Source organism: Macaca fascicularis, chromosome 5 (genome assembly GCF_037993035.2).
Source record: "Macaca fascicularis isolate 582-1 chromosome 5, T2T-MFA8v1.1".
NCBI classification, from domain to species: Eukaryota; Metazoa; Chordata; class Mammalia; order Primates; family Cercopithecidae; genus Macaca; species Macaca fascicularis.
In genome coordinates this window covers 185,299,942-185,324,195 of record NC_088379.1, presented here as the reverse complement: position 1 = coordinate 185,324,195, position 24,254 = coordinate 185,299,942, and the positions used below count along the sequence as shown (strand labels likewise).

The window sequence follows — 24,254 nt, the reverse complement described above, 5'->3', positions numbered from 1 at the left end:
AACAATAAATATAAATTACTCTTAAAATTTTGAAGGCAACTAAAAAATCAAAGGGGGTTGGAGAATAGTACAGAGAAGATTTAAAATAATGTGTTCGCAATTTTCAGAGGAGAACTAGATATCAATTTATGTCCGTTTGAAATTTTTTATCTGCAGTGGGAGAAAGCGGAAAAAGAGAAAGAGAATATTTACGTGAAGTCTCGTACGCATGTAGAAGCTTTATAGCAAGCATGGAGAGGAAGCAACGCTACTTTCATAAGTTTACAGGGCTGCCTGGGAATGACTTTGGGCCTCAAATTCTTCCCCATACCAAAGAGATCATCATATTCCCTTGCATTTAGGTGAAGCCATTACAAAAGCTCATTAAAATGTAAACACTATCTTGAAAGGCTATTGAAACATTTTCAGTCATTTAGCTATTCAATTACCCAGCAGAGTTTGGAGAGAAAGGATTGCAAGGAGATGCTTTCCTAAATAAAGGAATAAAAGAAGCTAGAACAGGCCCCACTTCTAAGCTTTCGTATGTAGTAAAGAGGACTAGGTCTCTGGACAGGAAATAGCCTAAGTAGCGGCACGGAAGAGAAGACAAAAAAGGAAAGAAGTATTTAAGATTCACAAACAGTTACTAAAATGAGAGTTGTTTGTGTTCACAAAATGCCTGTAAATCAATACACGGGGTGTACACTTTGACACCAACAGAAGGCAGCATCTATATACAGAGTTTAGCAAGATATTATGCTTTATTTTATAGATATGAATATTCTACCAGGTTAGTACATTCAAGGCAAAGTTTATATACATAGAAGAAAAAAAGAGACAAACTTACCATAAAATTATAGTTTTATCAGACACAGCAATAAGGAATTTGTTTGAGGTTGTATACACAAGATGAGATTGACTTTTAGGGGAAAGCAGGGAACCAACAAATCACTTGCAGCATGTTTATGGCAGTTGTGCAAAATAAGTATTATTATATTCAGTCTGAAAACTCATTTAAATGTCTCAGAGAGGTTAAGTAACTTGCCTGAAGTCACACAGCAAGTAAGAGCTGGAGGTAGGTCTACAAGTGAGTTCTAACTGACCCTAAAGCCTACATTCTTTTGACTACCCAGTTTGTATGGAAGGAGGGTAAAACTTTCAAAATCGTTAACTTTTTTTACTTTTCTTGATTGTTTTTCAACAATGTAGTCTAAACCATGGCTCGCATAACCTGTACATCATGTATTTATATAGCTTAAGATTAAACTTATAAAAAAAGAACTTTGTTGTAATTCTGTCATAGCTGCCAACTTCCATGACAAGGCAGAATTTGTGAATTACACTTTTAAACATAATTCTTCGTAGCTTACTTAACAGAATTATGGGCTCCTACCATAAGAGAGCAGGAATTTACAAGTAACAGACGTGCTATTTTCATAATGCAAAGTGCCTGGAAAATACATTGCTTTGCTAACCACATAACTAGCTGTGATAGTTAGCATGATGCTAATACATCAAGCTAATACACCAACATTACCTGATAGCAGAAATACAACCCCATAAATAAACAAGTATTAGGTGGAGGAAAGAGTTATAATTTATTAATTTACTTATCTTGGCAACATAATTACACACAGAGTTCCTCTGTTATTACAACCAGAAGCTGAATTCAAATACCCTAAAGGCAAGAAGTTTCTCTCCTTACAGCATCCAAAACGTATAAATGTAAAAAAGTGATTATACTCAACCAAGAGGTATAAACAAGTGGAACTTCCAAGCTAGAGCAATAATAGAGATTGATGTTTGCCAGGGATGCTGTAGAAGGCTGTCTTTTGAAGACATTCACCATGACTTGTTAGAGAAACAAAGACCATACCAGGAATACAGTAACTAATCACCCCTCTATATTTTCACTGTCTGAATGAATGCTTAGGGAAAGACAAACTGAGAAATAACACAACGAAGTAGACATTTTTGGGTATATAATAAAGTACAAAGTATTCTCTACTTAAGCATTTAGTTTTCTTTTAAGCATCACAGAATTCTTGAAAATTTAAATACTACTAGAGTTAGCCAGCTCTAAAATTTAACTCATGGTTGCAACTAATACTTTGCAAAATTTGAAAATATAAATGTAGTCTGGTAAAAGCTGATCAGTCTTTATTGGTAAGTAATATCTTTCAGACACAAGCATTTTTAACTTTCAAAATGTATAAGCCATTCTCTGATTCCAATTAACCAAACAAATAACAAAGAAAAACTAAAAAACAAAAAACAAAAAACAAAAACCTGTGACCATAAGTTACCGGTAATTTCCAGGAAAATTATCTACATCCATCTAGAACTGAAACAAATGTGATCAAAGTGAACTGTGTTAGTTGTATCTCACTTCAACAGGTATTTCTTTTAAAAATCACCAGGTTAATTTTCTTACTAAAATAGAAAAATGTGCCAGTTTGTCCTTTATACTTAATGTCAGCAGCATGAATAATAATCTGGAGCTTAAGATAATTAATACTATACATCCTCGCCTTTGAACAACACAGCTGTCAGCCATGGGGCTTTAAAATTAACAGGCTCTTCAAAGCTATAAATCAGAAATGATGATAATTTTATATAATATTTCTTAAAAAGGCACTTACCTTTTGAATGGAAAACACACTTCTAGCAGCAAATTGCCTGTTAAAATAAAACATATCATTTATTGGTATCCAGTAAATGATATAAAGAATGATGCATTGTTATACTAAGCACAATTACAGCGCAACTTTAAAAAAAAACTTTTCCTGACCTCATTTAGTTTCTTTTTTACCCAAAAAGAAAATCACCTCCTTGGTGGTAATAATTAAATGCTTTTCTGTTCATTGCATGTGCACTGAAACCACAAAAGCTAATGAGTTTCATGTCTGAAAGCAAAAACAGAAATTACAGGGCACATTATCCGGGTCATGGGTGTAGATTGGAGCATATTCCACTCAATGTCTATAATGAGAAGCATGTGGATTAAGGTCTACTCCAGAAAATTTAATGGTTAGGTGTCATAGAGAATTTCATTTCTACTAAATAAAAATAAAATACCACTGGGTAGAAGTTATTAATATCAAATGTACTCCTTTCAAATATTACATTAGTTATTTGAGTTCCTTATATACTTTTCACTGTACTGGATTAACGTCTAAGAGATTTTTATTTACAATACCTCACAAATATCACTGAGATGAAATAAGGTAAAATCAAGGTTTCATGCAATGTGTACCAAAGGTTACACTTGAAACAAGCCGGCCAGAATCAATATAATATTTAATCCCAATCAGAGGAAAAGAGGGATAACTAGGAGAAACAGCAGCAGTAGAAGAAACTCTTTTGATTGTTTACTTTCCAGTAGAACCTGAATTGGTTTTCTCAGAAGTGAAAACCAAAAGTATCAAGTATAATTTCCTTAGGAACTCTGCTTTATTTGCATATGCAAGACTATGCAGATGCATTTTTTTTCAGCTGTCTCTGTACGTCACAAATGCTGACGTTGAGTTTCTCAAATTATGGAGAATTGTTTTTAACTTTGTTTTATTGTATCTTCAAAAGAAGTAAAATCCCAATGCTTGCAAAATTGATAATGTGTAGATACTAATTTGTAAACAGAGGTAGATCATGTTGCAAATTCATCTCAGTTCACCTGAGTGTTAAACTGTCAGGACAGCAAACTGCTTCTCACTCCAGTTCTAGATTGACTCTCGAATAAGATTTAGAAAGGGGTTGGGTGCTCAGGGATGGATGGAGTGGTCTGGCAATTCTCTTGGCTCCTTGGGAACAGCTCTGCTTCTGAGCAGGCCTTTCTCTCCCGGTGCCCTGTCTCTCATGTTGCACTAGTTGGGATTGCATTTCCTCCCTGATGGTGCCCTCTCAAGCAATTAAAGGCGAAACTGACTAATAGTAAATGAAAAAATTGATACAAGTTTTCATCCCTCTACAGAGATGATTTCAAGATATCTCTGCTTTGATATAAAAAGAAGCATTTAGGGCAAAATAAATTTCTCAAGTTTTAGTTCTGTTCATTTTTGAAAATAAACAATTTATTACCGAACCAGCAAAGAAAAAGTTTTCTTCCCTTACCACTACCACGATAGCTAAATTTCCACAATCTCTCAAAATGGCTGTTACTTTAGTTTGCCCAGAGTCTTTACAATTCTCTCGCTATTCATGCACCTAACCCCAACCCTAATCCTTTATCCACACAGATGTTGAGTGTTTTGTTTTTTTTTTTTTAATAAGCAGGTATAATCAACTTTCAATCCTACTTAACTATTGCAACCTTTTTTTTTTATCGCTCATTTAAAATCCTTGACATGGCCTCCAAGACTTGTTCAGAACCCTGCTGGCTTCCCTGTTCTAATTTTCCCAGCACCCTCCTCACTCATCATGCTGCAGAGACACTGGCCGTTCTTTTGTTGCTGAAATGTGCATCCCTGTTTCCTTTCTCAGGCTTGGGACCTTAGCAAACGTGAGAGCTGAGAAAGCCACTTCCCTCATCTAATTCTTGCTCTAACTTTTGAATCCCAAACATCCTCTCATTAAAGAGTCTTCCTCGAATCCTAAGCTGGATCCCTTTTGCAATATTGGAATTGTCTTTTGCTCAGTTTTCCATTTTCCAGCATTGCAGAGACAAATTCTGACCTCTGCTTAATCCCCTTTTGGATAGAGTGGACATAAAATTTATTGGTCACACTGGAAAAGTTTTGAGATTTAAAGAAGGAAGTAAATGAACAAGATGCTAGCACACTAATGTGATCCAGCACTGGGTTCAGCAAACCAGGGGCATATGGTCAACCCCTCTGTGGAGGAAAAGTTATCATTTTGTCTTGAGGTTGTCCAACATGACCTAAAGGGACAAGATGCAGGTAGCTGATGAACTTGGAAAGCTGATGGCTATTCACATGACGTGTTATACAAACAGAGTTAAAGTGTGAACAGTTTTTAGTGTTTTTCCCTGTTGTAAACAACTGTGATAAAACATTTCCCTAAACAGCTCAAAGTAACATCACAACAGTATGCAATGAATGTATCAGGTTATAAAGAGCTGGACTATAGCCCAAATCAAGGCCACCAATTAAGCGATATCTGGGCTTCATTCTGCACAAGCCAGGGCTGTAATTTCTCAGTCTTGCTGCCAACTTCTCTCTGGTTAGAAGCACATTCCTATCCATCAGCTTACCAATCAAGGGCTGCAGCCACTGACTTTAACTCTTCTACCTGAGTGCACTGGTGATGGACATAAGGACAGTGGAAGAGAGGTGGCCATTTAGCTCTTCTCACAGCTTTGCAAAGTCCTCTTTGAAAATATTTTAGGGTGAGACATGAATACTATTTTAGTGTGAGGAGGGGCAATAGACTCTTCCCTTCAGAAACTCATCTTCAAATGAACTCTCCACAGAAAAGATAAAGAAGAAAAAGCTGGGAGGCCAGTTGTGGTGGCTCATGCCTGTAATACCAGTGTTTTGAGAGGCCAAGAGGAGAGGATCACTTTAGGCTAGGAGTTTGAGACCAGCCAGGGCAACATAGTGAGACCCTCATCTCTCTCTGTATATATATTTTTAAGTCAACTGGATGTAGTAGTACATGCCTATAGTCCCCGCTACTCAGCAAGCTAAGATGGAAGAATTGCTTGAGCTCAGGAGTTTGAGGTTACAGAGAGCTATGATTGGATCCCTCCAGTCTGGGTGAGACAGTGAGACCCTGTCTCAGAAAAAAAAAAGAAAGAAAAGAAAAGAAAAAAACAGCATGGGTATTTTGATTTTTGAAATGAATCACCTTTTTTGACATGTTCAATACTCTGGGTAAGTTCATCTGTTTTTGTGAGGATGTGTGTGTGTGTGTGTGTGTGTGTGTGTGTGTGACACAGGAGTTATTGGGTGTGCAAGGTAACTTATTTTTCATTATTTGAAGATTGAAGGGAAAGAGTGAGTGGGATTTAATCAGACAATCAGACAATGACAAATGGATAGGCAAAGATCAAAGACATGGGGAAACCTCACAGCCTAGAATATTTCCAGGGTGCTCACTTGGCCCAAATTAGAGAAAGCCTTTGAAGGAGGAAATCATTCCGGAAGGCCTAGATCAGTATGCTGCTTTAAGATGATCCAAATTTTTAAGTGGAAGAAATGTGGATCATTTTTGAAAGGTAGGCTGGTATATTTGTTTTGGATAATCAAGTTAGCAAGGTGGTGGATGGCTACACCGAATGAAGCAAGCTGGTTAAGAGACCTTCACATTAACTGACACAATGGCCATGAGAATGTAAATAAAGAGAGAGGCTCCCAAGGCATTTGGAAAGCATAACTGACAGTTTTAACCATCTGAGAACAGAAGTTTATGGAATATCATTCTGATTTGGGGCTTAAGTGACTGAAGCACCATTTACTAATGCAGTGATCACAAGAGAAACAAAAGGGGTACAAAATTAGGGAAGGAGAAAATAATGAGTTTGTTTTCAGATTTTTTAAGTTTTAGATTTTTCAAGTTTAGCAAAACACTCAGTAGACTGGGCTCAGCACTTTTACACACATTACTCTCATTTTATAATTGAGGACATTAAGAGATCCTGTGTACATTATCTTAAGGCCTTACAGCTACTATGTGGTAAGGAAAGGATTTTACTTCAATTCCCTGACTTGAAGCTCCATCCCTGCTACAGAACTGGCTGGACAGCTCTTGAAATTATACCTGTGTACCACAGTTTCCTTATCTGGAAAATAATGGAGGTATCTCTCCTTTTGATTACCTGAGATATGTATTAGAAAGTTAAGATTTAGTAAATAACGCAAAAAATCTATAAAGTGAATATACTAGCTGGCCTTGATGTAAGATCCTTTCAAAATCTAATCATTGATGGGAAATATCTTGTCAAAAAACAAAATGGAAATGGTTGTGTGGCACTGCCCTACCATTCCACATAGATTCCACTTAATTAGGGGACCAAAAACCATGTCCATGTCTACATTGGTAGAGGACAGTGGATATGGAGCATGAAAAGGACCAGATGGCTCTTAAAGTTGAATCGGTTACCTAGCAAGACATTGACTCTGAATATTTTCATTTCTCTCTGTTTCAGACTGGCCTCTAATGTTCTTTTAATGCAGATTTTTATTTGTGCATTTCATGGGTTATTATGTGAATCTGTTGCTGCTGAGTATGTTGAATCTTAAGCCTTTGGTGAAAATTAGCATGATTCTTTGTAGTTATGATAACAAATATATTCCTTTTGATAGAAAGGACAATTAAAATGTTTTATGGTTATCTTTATTCTTAAATTTTGCTCATATTGATTTATTTAGATTGTAATCATCACTAAACTTAAAAAGATAGTATCAAATAAGAGCAGGTTATATAATGTCTATTTTGCTCTTTGCTAGAAATGGACCATTACAATGCCAAAATGCATTACTGGAGTAATTTATTTTCCTGGTTTTCACCCTCCCCCACTCTACTGTGAAGATATGTTAGTGTATTCATCTAAGGTCTTGCATTTTTAGAGATGATAAAAAAGAATTTGTCATGCATACCATAAAGCAGAAATATTATTTATCACTGAAGCTAGTAGAGGGTTGAAACATGTTTAATTGTACAGAGTATGCAGCAGTAAGTCAGCTTGTGGAATTTTAAAAAGTTGCATTTAGGTAGAAAGGATTTTGGTACTTGAAAGGTTTAAAGAATTTTAAGAAATCAATTGCATAGTGTTTATCAAAAGTGAATAGCTTGAGTTTAAGAGAACTGACTCAAGAGTCATACTACCTGGGTCCAAAGGGTATCTCAATACCTCCTTACTACAGGGTGACCTTCAGTAACTCATTTATCTCTTTCTGCCACTAATTCTTTAACTGCAAAAGGAGGAAAATAATAGGCACCATCTTATAGCGTTATTGTGTTATAATTAAATGAATCAGTTTTTGTAAAGCTGTTAGAATACTGCTTGACTCATAATTAGCCTTCAATATAGGCTAGCTTTTATAATGTTTGAATGAATCTGTTTTTCTACTTTTTGCTATAATAGTTATCAAATAACATTTATTATGTAAGCTTAGGTTTTTCTAAATATGAAATGCCAGAGTGCCTCAATTATTTAGAACTCATCAGAAAATCAGAGAGTAAGAAAAAGTATGAGTAGCAAAGAGCTATCACAAACTCCACACACCCAATTTGAAGCATGTTAGCTATACAGGAAAGTCTAGCATGTTTAGGTCCAGTGCTATGCCACAAGTGATACAACAATAAACAAGAATCTTCACCCTTAAGCAACTTGTAATCTAGTTGAAAAATGAATAAATATAAATAGAGTGTTATGTCTTGCGTTATTGTTTTTATGAGTGGATTACAAGAAGAGAGGGATCAATGAAGCCATATGAATGCTGGCAGAAAGGCAGACTTCTGGAAAGAAGCTCCATCATATGGATCCACACTGCTGTTTCGTCATTTGTAAATTCACTTCTAGAATTATTCCCTCTGGACTAAGCCTCAGTATCAGTCTGTCTAACAACTGAGGCCTCATTTCTAGTTATGTGCACTGCTGGACAGCACTTTTTTTTTTTTTTTGAGATGGAGTCTCGCTGTGTTGCCCAGGCTGGAGTGCCGTTGCACCATCTCAGCTCACTGCAACCTCTGCCTCCTGAGTTCAAGCCATTCTCCTGCCTTAGCCTCCTGAGTAGCTGGGATTACAGGCACCCACCACCATGCCTGGCTAATTTTATTATTTTTTTTAGTAGAGACGGGGTTTCACCATGTTGGCCAGGCTGATCTTGAACTCCTGACACTGTGATCTACCGGACGTGGCCTCCCAAAGTGCTGGGATTATAGGCGTGAGCCATAGCGACCGACCAGCATCATTCATTTAATTAATATTTACTGAGCACCAACTAAGGTGAAGCACGGAAAGATGGCATTGTGGACGCTTTAGTCCAGAGTTTTGAGAACAATAACAAAATGAACAAAGCCATACTGAATTCTCTGAACAAAATAAAACAGGGCATAATAATAGTGTGTGAGTGACAGAATCCATTGTATTTTGCATGGCCGTGAAAGTGAGCTCACAAGATGTGACCTGGGTGGGTGAGCAGCAGCAGTAGCCAGACTGGGAGGATCTGGCAGCAGAGTGCTCCGGGAAGAAGGAAGCACAACAGTGAGGGCCTGAAGACAGAACATTTGGAAACCACTAGGAGAAAGCCTCTCAGAGCAAGAAGACTTGGAAAAAGCTCTGGAAGCTGGACATGAGACAAGATTTAGAACTTGAGGGCCACTTGCTAAGTGCAAAGGGATGACATGGGGGTTTGGGAGTGATATGGCTTGGATTCTGCACCCTCCCAACTATTGCAATCCCTGCCTTTGGAGGTAGGGCCTGGTGGGAGGTGACTGGATGATGAGGGCAGACTTCCGCCTTGTCTTTCTCGTGATAGTGAGTTCTCACGAGATCTACTGGTTTAAAAGTGTTAGCACATCCCCCTTCACTCTTTTTCTCCTGTTTGGCCATGTAAGAAGCTCCTGCCTCTCCTCTGCCTTCAGCTGTGATTGTAAGTTTCCTGAAGCCTCCCCAGCCGCGCTTCCTATACAGCCTGCAGAACCATGAGACAACTAAACCTTTTTTCTTTATAAATTACCTGGTTTCAGGTATTTCTTTATAGCAGTGCGAGAGCATACTGCTACAGGGATGAAAAGAGATGTCCAATTCATGTTTTTAAAGAGTTCTTTAGGCGCTATGGGAATGGAAAGCAGGGGCCGCAGGCAGCCACTGGGAGAAGAATTCAGAGGCTACTGCATGGTGGGGGTCAGATGTGGTGGCTTCAATGGACATGAAGAGAAATGGATGATTCTAGAATAAATTTTGGACGTACAGCTCACAGACTTTGCTGATGGAGTGGATGTGAGAATGTGAAAAAGACAGGAATTGAGCCAACTCCTAGGTTTCTGGGAGGTAAGATAGATTAGGCTGCCAAGATAGGATTCCAAGAGAAAAAACGTACTTTGGGAGGGAAATAAAGATTTCTCTTTTAGCCCTTTCAAGTGTAAGGCACACATCGCCATGTTAGTGGCAATGTGGCATAACATGCGTTCATAACAGAGCGACTGTGTTTCTCAACGTCAGCACTATAGACTTTTTGGCCCAGATATTTATTTGTTCTGGGGGGCTGTCCTGTGCATGTCTGCATCATAGGATATGTCACAGCACCTCTTGCCTCTGTCTGCTTAATGACAGTATCTCCCCCACCGCGTTGTGAAAAACAAAAAATGTCTCCAGAAATGGCTGAGTGAGGACAAGGCAGTGGGCAAAATTGCTCAGGGTTGAGAATCACTGGGCTGAAGATATAAATTTAAATGTAACAATACAGATGGAATTTGACACCAGGAATGTGGATGATCTCACCGATGGAAAGATAAAAAAGAGTAGAGGGCTCACACTAGGGGACTTCACAACTAGAAAGAGAACACAGGCTCCAGCAGAGGAGACAATCGGGCGGGGATTCCACCTGATGAGTGCGGTGGGCCGGAGTCCTGGAGAAGCAGTTGCCAGCAGGAGGGGGCGAGCACATGTGGCTCACATGAATGAGTTTGATTAGGTAAACGAGGACAGAAAAACAATCACTTCCAGATCTGTGTCAAAAGAGAACTCTTATAAAGGAGCCATGAGACAGTCTCCACGTGAACATTGCTGTAACCGTAAATCATTTTTGCAGGACATTTGCTTGGACAGGGGTCTGACAATGGATAAGAGTTAGTTGCTTATAAGCCCTTCCTTAATATGATTAGCTTCATTTGAGTTTGGTACACAAGGGGCTGGCTGCAGGTGAGGATGGATGAGAACTTCCCCCTGTGGATTTGCACAAGAGGTAGAAGTACCTCCAGGGAGCAAAGTGGCATGGACCTCAAGCTCCCACCTGCCTCCTCCTTACCACGGAATTGTAGCACTACACTAATATCTGCCCTGCCACAGACCAAGGCCAGATTACAAGAAAAGATGAAGTGTTCCTGCAAGGAAACTTATCATGCAGGCGGAAGGGGTCTAGAACAGCAGGCTGGTCTCCGCTCTGAGGGCAGTACGTCACAGAGGAGTGCCACCCTGGACCTAGCCTGTTTCTGATGCTGAAAACTTTCTCGACAGTCATGCTGATCCTGTGAACATTTGGAGGGGGGGTTGCCATGGACATGAACTGGAGAAGCAGTATTTCCAAAACGCTGTAGTACCCAAGGTTCAGCAGCATATAGTAGTGTTTTCCTGGCTTAGTAAAAAACCAAGTCAGAGAAGGGACAGAGAGAGCCTCGTCAAGCTCCCAACCCCAAAAGTGTTGTGATGGAAGTTAAATCACAGCACAAGGGCTTGGAAATAGAAAGCTTTAGAGGCACTGTGACTAGGGGCTTTGGTGGCAGTTGCACTTTAGCCAGTAACAATGGCAGCAACTTTAGACTTCCAAGACCACCAAAAGTGGTGACTGATCAGATCTTCAGTTTCATCATGGCTAATTTAGCAGTGACACGACACTTGAGATAATGAAGCAGAGACAAGCCAGCAGATTAATACAGGAGGAACTGGAGAGGGCAGGGAGGTAAGAGAAGAGAGAAGCTGAAGAATTCAGCCACAAAAGAGCTCATTAATGTATATATACATAAAATTCCTGCAGGATTAACTGTGCTGGGTCAGAGGATATATAGATTTATAATTTTAATAATTTAAATAGACACTGATAAACTTTTAGAAACTGACAATAATACATAATCTCACTTATGAGTTGATAATAACAATTTCCCTAAATATTCACCAGCTCTAGATTTAAATGATCTTTAATTTTGGCAATCTGATGGGTTTAAAAAAAGTTTTCTCATTGTTGCTCTAAACTGTAATTTATGTTCACTAGTGAAGACAAACATTTTTTTAGACATAGGCTCTTTGTACTTACTATTCTCTAAAACATCTATTCATATTCTTTGCTTATTTTTTGTTAGAAGATTGGTCCATGTATCAGTGTCTTCTCATGCTGCTATAAAGAACTGCCTGAGACTGGGGAATTTATAAAGAAAAGAGGTTTAATTGACTCACAGTTCTACAGGGCTGGGGAGGCCTCAGGAAATTTGCAATCATGCCAGTAGGGGAAGGAAACAAGTTCTTCTTTACATGGTGGCAGAAGGGAGAAGAATGATTGCCCAGTGAAGGGGAAAGCCCCTTATAAAACCATCAGATCTCCTGAGAACAAACTCACTATCACAAGAACAGGATGGGGGAAACTGCCCCCATGATTCAATTATCTCCTCCTGGTCCCTCCCATGATATGTGGGGATTATGGGAACTAAAATTCAAGATGAGATTTGGGTGGGGACACAGCCAAACCGTATGAGTCCATTTCATATGTATTTATGGGAACTCTTTTTATATTAGGGGCATTATTCTTTATCATATTTCAAAATATCATCCTATTTAATACAGGTGCATTTCTGCAAAGCAATTTACATATTCCCATAAATCACTGATGTTTGTCTGATAACACTTCTCTGAAAACCCAAAATTTAGATGCTCTTTTGTGAAAGTCTGGCTATACAACCACTAGAAAAGACTGACATTCCTGTTAGTAGAACAGGTAGGGAATTTGAATTATGAAAATATATATTATTAATAGGATTTTTTTTCATAACATGATTAGGAAAAAAGTGACCAGCTGTTTGTTTTAGGACAAGGATCTAGCTCATTATTCCTTTGCTTTGGAAAACACTTGGGTTTTCCTAAACCATCATAGGGAGTTTTTTCATTTAAGGTAGATTTCCCAACAAAAAGATAATCCCTGAGGTGCTATTAGTTGTTGGAATAAAAAAAGTCTGTGGTTAAATATATTTGGAAAATATTTTGTATTTTTATAACAGTTTTTATTAAAAGATTTTGCAAGTACTTTTAAATACTCGTGTTCATTTGAATTCCTTAGAGAAACTTGAATGTGCAGAATTCCCAAGATTATTGAACTACAGCCCTTAGAGATTTTCTTTTCCCAAGTAGTTTTTTTCCAGTGATGGTATTTCATGAAACAAAATTTTTGATGAATGCTGACTTCAGGAAATATCTTCACACTTCTCTGCAAATGAATGGCTTTCCTTGTATTTGCCTTAGCACTGCCATCTTGTCACCACAAATCCTTCAGAGGCAACAGCAAACCTTGTATAAAATTACTAGGGAACATTTTTGAAAAGATTCATAAATTCAATACAAAGTTTGAGTTGAGTTGGCACAACCTAAATGTAGTTAGACATTGTGCAGTAAAATAAAAAAGTAAAGCTCAGTGGTTTTGATTTTTCTTGCGTGTGGGTTGGGTGGAGGGGTTTGCCGTATCTCTATGAAGGTTATAAGAAGGGGTTACTCCTTTAACCCAAACAATATATGAAGGGATATGTGCAGAAAGATGGGAACTTAACACTTTCTGAGATGCCTTTACTAATTAGGGAGAGCTAAAACAGAATAATAAAATTATAATCTTTAAAAAATATTTTAGTATAACTTTGCTTATACTTATGATGAATTTTGCTTTCATTTAACTTTCTTGGAAGCTTCACATTTTTACAAAGTTATTTGTTCTAATTTCTCAGGCCACACCCTGATCGCCTTTGTTGTTATTCAATATAATTTTAAAATTGAGTTTTACCCACTTTTATATGTTCATGAAGAGTACAGATAAAATTATAAGGGATATATTGGTTGAGAGAATGATCATAAATCATCTATATGACATGACTGGCCCATCATGCCATTAATTAGAAGGTAATTTTGATAAAATATAAGTAAATGATGGATAATTACTTCTGAATTCCTACGCTTACCATTTTACCCACGGGTTTTAATAATTACTGGTTCTTCACTGTTCAGCACACAGGAACATTTCTTCTAAAAATGCAGACTTATGCACTGCCTATTAAAGTTATTGCCAGCATCTCAGAAACTGAAGTAAATGCTTTCACAAATAGCAGTTCCAATGAATAGTGCTGAAATCAGACTTTTTTTTTCCATTGCAAATGCCTCAAGTAGTTGGCTCCTTTCCCATCGGCTACTTTGTAACTGCGAATATGACAACATGACGGTGATTCACAGATGCCAAAATATCACGAGCAGAGCAAATCTGTGTTCCAGATATGATAAGGTGAGAAAAGCAGAACTCTCGGCCCCAGGTGATTTCCATGAAGACACCTACATACGGCAGGCCTCACTATCTGAACCATGCAGCCGCCAACTCTAATAACCTGGCTGGGAGAGAAACACATCTACAAATGCAAATGGATGAAAAAAATAAAACCGGGTTGCATAGTAACATCTTAAGCAGATTTGAGAGATGTATGTTTGAAAAGCGTAAGCTTCAGCCTTGGAAAATGCTTTCTGTTGTATTCAACACATATTGGGCCAGAACTAAGAAAAATACATATAAATTATGAATGCCTTTAAAAGTCCCTTCTCTAATCCACCAGCCTTAGAAACAATGCAATATTGAGTGAAATAACAGCCTGTTTCTTATTTTTATCATAATATTTGGAACCTTATTTTAAATATATGTATGCTTTATAGATTATAGTTACACATCATTGGAACAGAAAAAATAGATTGTGAACATGCATCTTAGACTAGCTACACAATCATATAAACCACTTCTCATTCTTGCACTGCAACACTAAGGAATAATAGAATCACAAATTATACAAGACTGTTTTTACTGGCTGTACATATACATTTTGTATATTGAACTCATATATTCTGACTTCCGCCAAGCCTGATTGGCAGCTTAACTGATGTGAGCTCATTTACTGGCAGAATTTATACTTAAAGTCAATGTTTTCCATGTCCAGTCCAGAAGAGATTTTTTTTAGACAAAAGATAATGTAGATAAATATTATAGTAACTTTACCAGAATGAGAAAATCAAAGGTATTTTTAAGTCAGATTATGATTTCTAAATATATTGTTTAAAATAAATGTGAGAAAAAATAAGAATAAATATTTTTCTTTTTTAAGAAATGAGAAAAAGATTTGATTGGAAAAAATAAGAAAAAAAAATTAAAAAATTGTCAATGTTTCTTCCAATGCATGCCGTAATGGCACTACTTGGATGTATCAGCGTATGTTAAGCAACAGCGCTGTTTTTGAAAACTCTACAGTATAGGAAAAGAAGAGGTGTCACATAGATGGTTTTCAAGCAGTTTCTTGTCAGTTTGCATGGCAAGCTGCAGATGAACTGCAGAGTATTTACAGACGTTAAGCTCTCTAAGAGAAGGAGACTTGTTTGTTTACCATTGCATTTCAACATTTAGTAGAGTACCAAACACGCAGTAGGTGTTTCATGAACATCTGTGGAATGAATTCATGAATTCATCGAGAATTAAAGTCAATTTTGGAAGATGAGGCCTAACCAAAATATTTTGTAAACTACAAGTCCAGCAATCAATATTAAATATAAACTACCTTATCCCTTACTACAAAGAATTGCTCAAAATGTGTCCTTATCAATTTCCTCCTTTTTGGGGTGACACGAAGGAAGAAAAAGAACCTATTACCGTGTAAAAACCATACTTTGGAAAGCAATCTCATAAAAAGTGGAATTCTAGAATATAAGCTACTTATTCACCACATTCTATTGAAAAAGGCTTGGTCCCCACCCCAGGGTATCTCTTCCTTCCTGCCAATATGACATCCAGAGCAATGCTAGGACAGAACATGTTCATTTCAACCTTCACCACACACACTTTACACATTTCTGACAATATGCCTTGATTCTTTGAATGCTTACTATATTCCAAGCACACACTACGTTCTGAACACATATAATCTCATTGAAGTACATGCTGTTATTATCCCTATTATGCAAATAAGAATACTTAGATAGGTAAGTAAATTACCCAAGGTTATGTATAAAGAGGTGGGACATTTATGAAACAGAGAAAAATTATCTAGCTTCTTAGCTAGATAGCATTAAGAAGCCTTATAAAGGAGTAAGGCAAGAGAAGGACTAAATTGAGGAAGAGACTGAGAAAGATTCAGACTAAAGAATGTGTACTGGATTTCTAGATTAGGAATGCAAAACAGGTTCAAAGGAGTATTTGGAAGAAGCCAGGTAGCAATGCATTGAGCAATTAACGAATAGTGAGAAGGCAAATACAATGGATTAGCCTCCTGGAAGAGTAAGGAGATAAATTTGATTATGTGTAGAGGAGAAAGGGGGAGAAATATATCTGGTTGCTAGAAGAATGACCTAGGAATATTTTTAGCCTGAGAAACAACAGATTGATTTAGGAGACAGATTCCTCTTAGGGTATGGGATGGAGAGCAGTCTTTAGATTCAAATGAGAGCTGTCTGTAGATGCAGAATATGCAGATTTCATATTGAATGAATGCAGATTTCATACACAAATGTTGGCCTTGCATGTATACATTCTATAACAATTGTCTATATTCATCGCATATATAAATGTTTATTAAATAATGCAGGGCTGCCAATATTTCCAGCAATTTATTCAGTCATGAGCAGTGAGCAGTGATAAAGGCATGTGCATGGTTCCTGTAGTGGGGCCCAGAGACCAAAGGCTCAAACCTGACCTTAGGAACCTTGGCGCCTAGCAGACAACACGGGGGAGATTTGCTTCAGTCCATGACAAGCTTCATTATTCTGAGATTATGTAGGAGGAAGACCTAAGCCAGTGGGAGGGAAGAAGTTTTCAAAAAGAGGTACAAGAAAAGAGGTACAAGAAGTTGAATATAACAGTTAAAATTTAATACTTAAATAAACATACACATAGGTGTTAGGGTGTATTTATACATATACAGATACATGTACACTCTATCAGTGTTGAGTTTCAGAACCAGAGAACGTCATGGAAACCATGTTTGAAACCATGATCTCTAAGTGATGGGAAGGTTTATAAAATACCACAATACAATTTTCTTAGTTTTTGAATATGAATAGACATAGACTTATTTTGGGTATTTTCTTTTTCAATTAGAGAATTATTCAGAAATTATGAAATTTGAAGTCATATTGCTTAATACCTAATTTGAATGATTATTTTTGAGAACCAAAATTATGAGAAAAATGGAATTAAGATCCTTTGGAGCAAATGTCTTACCAGATAAATGTAAAATAGTAAGAGTAGAAACCATGTAACATTTATTCCTCACAATATCACTGGGTTGGATAATATTATTATTAGTATTTTACAGATGAAAAAATTGAGGACTAAGAAGTTAATGAGCTGGCTTCTTTAACCCAATAGCAAATGTAATACTACCTGTATTAAGGACAACTCTGGGAATATGTCATCACATAATTTGTAAGGTTAAGATGGAATAAATAGAACAGGCATGGTGGCTCACGTCTGTAATCCTAGCACTTTGGAGGCCAAGGCATGTGGATCACTTGAGTCCAGAAGATTGAGACCAGCCTGGGTATCATTTTGTAGAAACTCCACCTCTACAAAAAAAATTAAAACAAAACAAAACGAAAAAACAATGGCTGGGTATGGTGGCATGCACCTGTGGTCCCATCTACTTGGGAAGCTGAGGTAGGAATATCACTTTATCCCAGAAGTTTGCGACCAGCCTGCGCAACACGGTGAGACCCCCATGTCTACGAAATAAAAAGAAAAAATTGCTGGACGTGGTGGTGCACACCTGGGGTCCCGCCTCCTTGAGAAGCTGAGGTAGGAGGATCACTTGAGCCCAGGAGATCGAGGCTGCGATGAGTCATGATCCTGCCATGGTGGGCAGTAGAGTGAGAATCTGTCTCACACACAAAAAAGGGACAAATAAAATACTAGTGGATAACAAAAGAAATCGTAATATTAACAAGTTGCAAACTGTCAAAACACAAAAAAGGTTCCAACAGGTTTAATTCTGAACACACACAAGCAAACAAATGTAAAAGCTATCAGATTAATCTCCATGAGACTAAAATATACAATGTCACATTTGAATGTGACATGGAATCCTGGTTGGTATCATGCTGAGACACTTCTTGTTTGGTTTTGGTTTAATTGTCTTTGAGATATTGATTGTTACATCACTTACATCACCTCATAAGATACAGACTTTTAACATTAATATAATATACTTAATAACTCAGTACGAAAAAGATATCATTAATTTAGAAAACATAAATTTTTAATATCCCAATGCAAGTTATTATGCCAAAGTGGCCCTAAGGAAAAAAGAAAAGTACAGTTGTAGAATGAAGTCTATGTCCAAGATACACTCCATGGAAGCCTTTCATTTGATTGGATTTACAGTGTCATTACTTTGCAAGTAAAGCAAATACAGATTCCTCCCTTTCACTCACTCTCCGTGCTATTCTCTTTCTCCATAAAAGCATGTGAACTTTAAGTTGATCTAAAAGAATGTCTGAAACATTGAAAACTTTGCATGCTACTTAATATTAAAAACTGCTCCTAAGGGACATCTATGTCAAATTTCACCTTTGGCTACAATATTATAAAATCCAATATTAAAATCATTACAATGAGCATGTGCATGGAGGGGGAACTAGTGTGTGTTGCAAGGGAAATAATTAGGAAATACATTTTGGGATCAGATTAGAGAATCCTTCACTGCCAGTCTAAGAATTTTCTGCTTTATTCCAAAAACCGCAGGAAGCCACTGCAGGTTTTTGAGCTAGATGACATGGCCAATGTCATGCTTTAGAAAGGAAAAGCTGACAGCAGTGTTTGGATCCTTCAGAAAAGAGAAAAACTAGAAACTGAGAGATTGTTTAGGAAGCCCATTAAACTGCACTAAATAGTGCATAGTTTCTCTCATTACTGATAGAAAGTAGATTTCCGATCATTTACACTGTTTTGAAAATTCATTATTTAAAAGTTGTGCCTAATAGTTTTCTCTCAATGATAGAGGTCATATGACTATGTGAATTAAAGAAGATGTCTCGAGAAGTAATGAAGTTAAAGCATATTTTAAACAAAAATGTGCCTTAGAGTTTTTTTTAAAAAGAGAGACAGAAAGAGAGAGAGTGAGACTGTCAGAATCCTGTGAAAACTTGCCTACTTGCACTGAAAAATTACCCTCTAGTGAACTGCCTTCAGGCTGCATTTTCAGAAATTATATTCTAGTAGTGGTCAATTTTTCAACCCAAAGGGTGATATTTCTCTCCATAAATTTGATTCCCAGTCAATATTTCTTATACATAATATGATCTAGGTATTTCACAGTTAAAAATAACCAAGGTTAAAATATGTCATAAATACATAGCGTCATTAAACATTAGCCACATGAGGTGAGTTCTTGGTGTTTCACTGTTGAAGCTAAGTGTGTTACAGGCCTACTTGACACTCTTTATTCTTAGAAAATTTTAACAAATAAATAGTGAAGCCCATTATTTATAGCTCCCACTGTCAGAAGCTGCCATTCTTATCCCTATCCAAATAAGAGAATGTGCCACTTATTTTTGTAAGAGGATGTGGCCACTTTTATAATGCCCAAACATGATGTAATTCTAGTGAAGCTGATGGAACGCAGGTAGATTGTAAAGATATGAATGTCTAGGTTCATTCCAAATACATAACGTCCTGGGTATTATTTATTTCTAAATGTTGAATAAACCTGTACACTCTTTTCCCTGATTATGTGACAATTCAAATTGTTTCAGACTGGATTCTAGCACACAGTTTTGCAGCACAGGAGTGTCTTGCAATTGGGTGAAAAGCTGACACAATCAGATGTACAGAAAATGGCCATGTGATAGCGGTCCACTCTCATCTTTCTTATTCACTCATTCACCTTGGGACAGTCACTCATTCAACTGACTTCGATCTTTTTTTTTCTGCTACAGGAGACTCCCTTTAAGTCTCCAATTGTTACTTTCCACCCAATTTTTTATTTAAAACTTAATACACAGCATTTAACTTGCTGGTATTGCTTTGAACTCAAACTTCTGTTCAATAGAGTTCATACCCTTTCCACCAACCCTTCACACCCAGAAACTGATGCTTTCTCATTACACTGGTGATGTCTAGAAATATTGAGTTACCTGTGACGATAATCCTTTTTTTTTTTTTTAATTAAAAAAATGTAGAGAGACAGTCTTCCTAAGTTGCCTAGGCTGGACTGCAGTGCCATGATCATAGCTCACTGCAACCTCGACCTCCTGTTCTCAAGTGATCCTCCAGCCTCAACCTGCCAAAATGCTGGGATTACAGGCATGAGCCACTCTGCACTCAGCGAATATTCTGCTCTTTTTTATCACCTAAGTCCAGAACACTAAGTGTTGTGAGTCCTTCCTCCGCAGATTCTATTTGATTTGCTTCTTTCCTTGCCATTTTAACAATGAAATTTTATATACTCTTTCATACAACTGATCAGAACAAGAGCTTTGGAGCTGCTTTCCTGGCCTCTGTCTCTCTCATTCTGTCCACCCTGCTTGCTGTTATGCCACTAATTTTATCCTGACTGCCCTGTTCAAGAATCTAACGTAGTTGAAATCTGTCCATGCATCATTGTCAATGGTACACACAAAGGGTCCTTTTACTCAGGAGAATGGCCTTTGCATGAATAGTGATGACAAATGTGTTATGAATTCAGATTTATGACTAACATTCTATTTGAAGCCAAAAGAGAAAAACAAACATAGTATTAATGGACATTTCCTAATGAATCCTTAGGCTTTTAGTACCTGTTGATTGTTCTAGTTAAAGGTAGTGTCCCAGTCACATTTTCTTCCATTTAATAGCTAATGGGGTGGTTTAGAAGTCCATAGTAGACTTCCCTTTCAGACGCCCATTGCTATAGTTCAGGAGGAAAAAATGAAAATGGAAGTGGTTGTTGGGAATGGAAACGTCCTTTTTTTTTTTTTTTTTTTCTGAGGGAGAAACCTTTTTATGAATGGTAAGATATTTTTTGTCCATTTGCTTTTTCTCTAGAATAAAATTCCTTGTAAAATATGATCTAAATATTCACTTTTTAAAATCTCAATGCTTTATTTTCTGTCAACTTATTAACAAAGTACAGCTCCAGGGGCTCTGTCCAGCCAACAATTTTATTTAATAACAAATTATAAATGTATACTTGGTATATGCATCACCCCCAATGTTTGAATAAATCAACCATGGCTTCTACCCTCTAAGAGCGCATTATCTATGCAACAATAATGATCAGCCTTTACTGAACACGTCATGATGTGCAGATGTTTTGCTCTGTGATTTATCTATAGTATCTCATTTAAACTTCACCAAAACCAGGTTTTACAGATGAGGAAACTGAGAATGAACAACAAACTTGCCAAAAGACACATGAGTAAATTTTAAATGAGAATTTTTATAGAATCTTCTCTGACTTCAAAGCCCAGAAATATAACCTCCATGAAATATTCTACTCCTACGCTTCCTGTAACATAACACTTACTGAACTCAGTTATGGAAAACTATCTGTATTCTCTTCCATTCCCTTGCTAAATGTGAACTTCTTGAGGAAAGGATTTAGCTTATTAACCTTTAGTTTCAATAACACAATGTAAGACCCATCTAGTAACTGGTTAGTAAATATGGTTGAACTGAACTAAATACATTTTCTGAAATAGAATAGAGAATGCACATTCTTACGGGAAGAAACACGATACTTCATGGGTTAAACATATGGTGTCTTAAGCAATCATTTATAAAACATACTTCAAACGATTTGATCATGGAATACCACAAATTGCATTTTGCTGGGAGCTGACCATCATTTTTTCCTCTCTGAGAGGTAGAGGTTCAAGTGCAAACCCCACGGGCCAGTGCTTTTACTAGCTGTGTGACACGGGAACCCTCACTAGAATCACTTCATGGCTCATTTTCTTCATGTGTGAAACAGAAATGATGATAAAATGTTTACATAGATTACATATGAGAATTATATAAATTAATTTATTAAAAAGCACTTAGGTCAGCGCCTGACTTACTGTTAACACTTAGTAACACTTAGTAAACACTAAGTAAAATTCTTATTACTTAGGCATAACATACAGCAGACTGCAACATTTCAGTCTCAGATGACTTTTATTTTGATTTACATATTCTTAAAATTATTGACAATTCAATAACTTTAATTTATTTAAGTTATATCTATTGCATTTACCCTTTTAGAAATTAAAAGTGATATGATATAAAAAGATTTAATTAATTCAAAAGTAATATGAATAATCCCATACATGTTGACATAAAAATGATTAGGAAAAATAACTACATTTTAAAAACAAAAGCATAGTGAGGGAGGATGGCATTATTTTATATTTTTTTCAAGTCAGTTTCTACATTGCAGTATAATATTGTAGCCTCTGGAAAACTCACTGTACACTGATGAAAAAGGCAAATCACATCTTAGCACTATTAGTGGATATAGTTTTGAGATTTTAGAACTCCCTGAAAGGAGAGAGAGCAACCCTAAGGTTCCCCAGACCGTACATGAAGAAACTGTTTTATAGAGAAGCTTCTACAAGTAAATCTCATGTTTTTGAGCACTAATGTTTACTGACAGTTCTTATTTCAGTATGTATCCAATTGTGCATATTCCAACTGGTTCGAGGGTGCAATATTGTTTATTTTGGAAAGAAAACATACAGTTTTCTTCTCATTAAGACAAGAAATCCTAAGGTAAACAACGTTTACTTCTAACCAGCTCCAGTGCGGTCTCTGCAGGTTACCTTGACCCTGCTTTACATCATGGATGTGCCTGGAGCCAGCTTGGGAAGTACAGACTTTTAAAACTAAATGAAAGAAAATTGGATTTCCCTTCGACTAGTTTTGTAGGAAACAGTCTCAGGGGACACATAGTTACAATACATGTGAAAAAAAAAAAGAAAAAAAATCTTTCCCTACAGTGTATTATTTACAATATTTGGCTAAAAGTGTTCTGAATACTTTAGATTTAAAAACCTCATGATGCAAGGTAAAACAGACTATAAAATATTTAGCTGAAAAATAAATAGTTCCAGGGAATTATTTTTAAATGATATGAAAAGAAAAAACATTTTGATACCTACCAAACTCAGGATGAAGTTTCTCACTTTTCAAGATTCTATTAAATTTGAGTATCATGGTTTTCCATAAAACAACAAAAAAAGCATCCCTTATTTTTTAAACTCTAAATATCAAAAATATCATTAATTTGTTTTTAAAAAATTTACAAGAAAAGAGACATATGAGATATTTAGCGTTGAATACATCTGACCAGTGTGTTTTATTAAAAAAATAAAACAGCCAGCTGGGCGCAGTGGCTCATGCCTGTAATCCCAGCACTTTGGGAAGCCAAGGCGGCAGATCACGAGGTCAGGAGTTTGAGACCAGCCTGGCCAGCATGGTGAAGATTAAAAATCTCTACTAAAGATTAAAAAAAAAAAAATTAGCTGGGCGCGGTAGAACATGCCTGTAATCCCAGCTACTCCGGAAGCTGAGGCAGGAGAATCGCTTGAACCCAGGAGGCGGAGTTTGTAGTGAGCTGAAATCTTGCCATTGCACTCCAGCCTGAGAGCCTCAGGGCAAGATTCCGTCTCAAAATAATAATAATAACAACAACAACAATAATACTGCCTAGTTCGATAATGTCTCTCATGAGTCTTTATCTTCAAATCTCCTAAAACAAGATTTAGTACAATGTCAATAACAACGGTAATAATATTTATTTAGTGATTACTACGTGCTAGACGCTGTCCTAATCACTTCACACACTTTTACCAACGAACACATTTACCCTTCATGGTCGGTGTTACTAATTTCATCTTACAGACGCATTGACTGAATAAGCAATAATTTAAAGGTGGGCATGGTGGCTCATGCCTGTAATCCCAACACTTTGGGAGGCCAAGGAGGGCAGATCAACTGAGTTCGAGACCAGTCTGGCCAACATAAAGGAACCCCGTCTCTACTAAAAATACAAAAATTAGCCAGGCTTGGTGGCACATGCCTGCAATCCCAGCTACTTGCAAGACTGAGACAGGAGAATCGCTTGAACCTGGGAGGCCGAGGTTGCAGTGAGCTGAAATTGTGCCATTGCACTCCAGCCCAGGCAACAAGAGTGAAACTCTGTCTCAAAATAATAATAATTATTATTATTATTTAGGTAAGTTGTCCAAAGTCACAGAGATCTTACGTTTGGAGCTAGAGTTTGATCCCAAGCAGCCTCTAAGTTGAAGCCTGGGCTCTCTACTGCCATGTCATATTTCCATACTTGGTAAATATTTGTTGCAAGAGAGATCATGAATGGGGTGGTTAAGTTTATGTCATTTTTTCTTAAACTTTTAATGTCAA

At 37.0% G+C, this 24,254-nt stretch overlaps 1 protein-coding gene across 14 annotated transcripts in view; it reads right to left on the bottom strand.

The window, feature by feature from the left end:
* Positions 1–24,254, bottom strand: part of TENM3 (teneurin transmembrane protein 3) — a 2,750,454-nt gene that overhangs the window by 2,264,361 nt on the left and 461,839 nt on the right. For all 14 annotated transcript variants that reach the window (XM_065545705.2, XM_045391898.3, XM_065545707.2 and 11 more), the window contains exon 3: positions 2,622–2,658. The gene's annotated coding sequence lies outside the window, so the exon portion shown is untranslated. The remainder of the gene's footprint in view (positions 1–2,621; positions 2,659–24,254) is intronic.